Genomic DNA, 4,547 nt, shown 5'->3' with positions numbered 1-4,547 from the left:
CTGCCCTTGGTGCTGAGGGACCAGGGTTGAAGTCTACCCCCAAAGTCTTCTTGTTCTGCTTCGCTGAGTTCTAGGCAAACTGGAAGTTGCGCTTGAACAGATTGTCATCACGACACCATAGTAGTGATGATGGGTGTGCATCAGCAAGCTGTGGCCCACGGACCATGCAGGGATAGAAGCCTTGTTCAATGGCTTCATCTCTGGACCTGGGTAGAAGATTCTTGTATAGGATGTCTCCCCACGGTCTCTTGATGGCATTTTTCTCGGCATATTCCTGGGTTACAAATCGGTATTTGAACCATTGTTCTGCCCAATATCTTCGAATCCATTGGATTCGGGTCTTGCGCTGATTGTAATCCTCTTCAGGATCTGTCTTGTACAGTTCTGAGAGTTCATCTGGCAGATCTCTGGATGTTTCTCCATGACGCTTTCTGCCACCCTTCCTTGCTGCTTTCTCTGAAGCCATAAACTTTAACTTGAAAGGCTTCAACACATTCAAAGGCTTCAAAGGTTTTCGCTTGCTGGACCAACAGGAACTGGCTTCGGGAGAATTAATGTGATGCTGTAAGAATTCTGCAAATGAATGCAGACTATGAGAACCAAAGGATTCTCCCACGGACATGTACCTATGACAGCATTAAGGTGCGAGGGAAGGGGAAGAGGTCATATGCATTCTCAGAAGATTTTGAAGATAAATCAGTTTAGAAGACATTGACCTCATCGTGCGAAGACATTCACTCATAGATAAGGAGTTGGTTCCAGATTTGTACGAAGCCACAGATCAGTACAAGTGAGGAATCTAACTACTTTGTGAAGCATAAGTGAATATACTAGGCATGTTATGAGATGCAGTATGAGAGAGATCTAACTTGTGTGAATAGAAACTGCTTGTGGTAGAAAGTGACAAATCCATAGGATCAACGGTGCTGTAAAAAGAAAGTTTTATTTACCACACTAAGAACTGCTAGACGAAGTGGAAGATGAGGCCGAGCAGTTCGATCTTCCGTGCCCTAACTTGGCGACGGAGGACACCTACGGCGACGGCGGAGAGGACGATGTCCGCGGTCGGCGTGAAGACGGCGTCGGAGAGGTTGCGGCAGCGAAGCGCTTCGTCGCCGGCGTCGTCGAGGGCTAGCGGTGGTGCTAGGGTTCGTGCGAGAGTGGAAGAAGAGATAATGACCGCTGTGAAGTGTGTATTTATAGGTACATGGGCGGCACTGCGCTATTACACAGGTACCCCTGGCGATTCGCATCTGAGGAACACGTGGCCATTATGCGGAATTTTGGGGTTTGTTCCACGTCCCACGCACGCCTGGATTGTTGGGTGGTCGTTCCTACTTCTCCGGGTTTCATGTGGAGGAATGAGGATTGAAAATGGACTTAATGGTTGTCTCTGTATCTTCTGCTGACAAGGACGCAGAGAAGACATTCGACAGTTTCAATAGAATGCATATGATTTGGAGAGATAGAATTTGAGATAGAAAGCATAGAGAGGTTAGGGTCCGATCACATTCACTTAGTTCAAAAGATTCAACAAGAAGACATAGCTATAAGTGAATGATGTAGAGGACAGAACACTAATATATATATATATCTATATAATCAACATAGTGAAGATAATCATGAAGATATGTTGAGATCGAAGCCAAACCAAATGTGAAGACATTGCAAGGTAACGCCATGAGTGAAACACTTCAAAAATAGAACGTTGGGTGGTGGCGTTACCCACCGTATAGGAAGTATTAGACCCAGACACGGCGCACAATTATCGTGGCGCTCCGAAGTCAAATTCCACATTAATGTTTTCACACTTAGAATGTATGTCTTCATTGATTGAAGATATACTTTACTTCGTGTGTTGCACATCTAAGTCATCAATATGCATAAGGGTTAGGATGTGTGCCTGATCACAGGACATTTGAGGATTCCAGGATATTTAGCTCACACCGTAACTTGCAAAATCTCTTCTCATCCAAGGGCTTGGTGAAGATATCTGCCAATTGCTCTTCAGTGTTGACGTGTATGATATCAATATCTTCCTTCACAACATGATCTCTGAGAAAGTGATGACGAATTTCAATGTGCTTTGTCTTCGAGTGCTGAACTGGGTTGTTGGCAATCTTGATGGCGCTTTCGTTGTCGCAGTAAAGTGGCACTTGCTTCAGATGAATGCCATAGTCCTTGAGTGTTTTCTTCATCCACAGAAGCTGAGCGCAGCAAGATCCAGCAGCAATGTATTCAGATTCAGAAGTGGAGAGAGATACACAGTTTTGCTTCTTTGAAGACCAACATACAAGTGATCGTCCCAGAAAGTGACATGTGCCTGATGTAGACTTGTGATCAACTTTGTCACCAGCATAATCAGCATCCGAGAATCCAACCAGATCAAACTCTGAGCCCTTTGGATACCATAATCCTAGAGTTGGGGTGTGAGCCAAATATCGAAGAATTCGCTTCACAGCTAAGTGATGCGACTCCTTTGGTGCCGCTTGAAATCGAGCACATATGCAAACACTAAGCATAATATCTGGCCTAGATGCACATAGATAAAGTAAAGAACCAATCATGGAGCGGTATACCTTTTGATCAAACTCTTTACCATTGTCGTCGGGACCCAGATGATGTTTGGCTGGCATTGGTGTTGTGAAGCCTTTGCAGTCTTGCATACCAAACTTCTTCAGGCAATCTTTGAGATATGAAGATGCCGTTGCGTTGTTGTCGTATTTGAAGACCGAGGAAGAACTTCATCCCTCCCATCATGGACATCTGATATTGCTCTTGCATCATATATCCAAACTCTTCACTGTACTTCTGATTGGTGCAGCCGAAGATAATGTCATCCACATATATTTGGCACACAAATAGTTCACCATCATATGTCTTCATGAAGAGAGTGGGGTCTAGGGAACCAGGTATGAAGCCTTTGCTCTTCAGGAAGTATTTGAGTGTGTCATACCAGGCCCGAGGGGCTTGTTTGAGGCCATACAGTGCCTTGTTGAGCTTGTATACCATGTCAGGATGTTTTGGATCTTCAAAGCCAGGCGGTTGTGCAACATACACTTCTTCTTCAATCTTGCCATTGAGAAAAGCACTCTTCACATCCATTTGATATAGAAGTATGTTATGATGATTTGCATAGGCCAGCAGTATGCGTATGGCTTCAAGTCTAGCCACAGGAGCAAATGTTTCATCGAAGTCAATGCCTTCCACTTGAGTATATCCTTGAGCAATGAGACGAGCTTTGTTTCTGACAACTTGACCATGCTCATCTTGCTTGTTGCGGTATATCCATTTGGTGCCTATTATATTGTGCTTCCGTGGATCAGGACGCTTAACTAGTTCCCATACATTATTCAGCTCAAGCTGTTGAAGCTCTTCTTGCATAGCTTGAATCCATTCAGGTTCCATGAAGGCTTCTTCAACTTTCTTGGGTTCTGTTATTGAGACGAATGCGAAGTGCCCACAGAAATTTGCTAGCTGAGTTTCCCTTGAACGAGTGAGTGGACCGGGTGCATTGATGCTATCAATTATTCTTTCAATCTGCACTTCATTGGCAACGCGAGGATGTACAGGGCGAAGATTTTGCTCTTGCTGATCATTGTCGTTGTTAGAATGAATGTCTTCAGGCTGAGCATTGTCTTCATGTTGATCAGGTGCTGAGATGATAAGTTCTTCAGGATGAGCTTCAGAAGGTATAATTTCTCCAGTTCCCATTAGCTTGATTGATTCACTAGATGGAACTTCATCTAGCACATTTGGCAGTTGCTCTCTTTGTGAACCGTTGGTCTCATCGAACCGCACATCCACTGTTTCAACCACTTTGTAATGAAAGAGATTGAAGACTCTATAGGAGTGTGAATCCTTTCCATATCCAAGCATAAAACCCTCATGTGCTTTTGGTGCAAACTTTGAGGTGTGATGTGGGTCCTTGATCCAGCACCTTGCGCCAAATACTCTGAAGTAACTGACATTTGGCTTCTTGCCAGTAAGGAGCTCATAAGATGTCTTGTTCAGAAGCTTGTGAAGATAAACACGATTGATTGTATGGCATGAAGTATCAATGGCTTCAGGCCAGAATTTTCTTGGGGTCTTGTATTCATCTAGCATCGTTCTGGCCATCTCAATGAGTGTTCTGTTCTTGCGTTCGACGACGCCATTCTGCTGTGGCGTGTACGGGGCTGAGAATTCATGTGTGATGCCCAAGGTATCAAGATATGTATCAAGGCCAGTGTTCTTGAATTCAGTGCCATTGTCACTTCTGATGTGCTTTATCTTGGCGCCATAATTGTTCATAGTTCGATTTGCGAAGCGTCTGAAGACACCCTGCACTTCATTCTTGTAAAGGATTATGTGCACCCAAGTGTATCTAGAATAATCATCAACAATAACAAAGCCATAGAGGCAAGAAGTAGTAGTAAGAGTTGAGTAATGAGTGGGACCGAAAAGATCCATGTGAAGCAGTTCGAAGGGTCGAGTAGTGGTCATGATTGTCTTTGAAGGATGTTTGGCCCTCGTCATCTTCCCTGCTTCACAGGCACCGCATAAGT

This window comes from Triticum urartu, chromosome 5 (genome assembly GCF_003073215.2).
Source record: "Triticum urartu cultivar G1812 chromosome 5, Tu2.1, whole genome shotgun sequence".
Taxonomy (NCBI): Eukaryota; Viridiplantae; Streptophyta; class Magnoliopsida; order Poales; family Poaceae; genus Triticum; species Triticum urartu.
The sequence above is the reverse complement of the archived record's forward strand: the minus strand, read 5'-3'. Positions refer to the sequence as shown.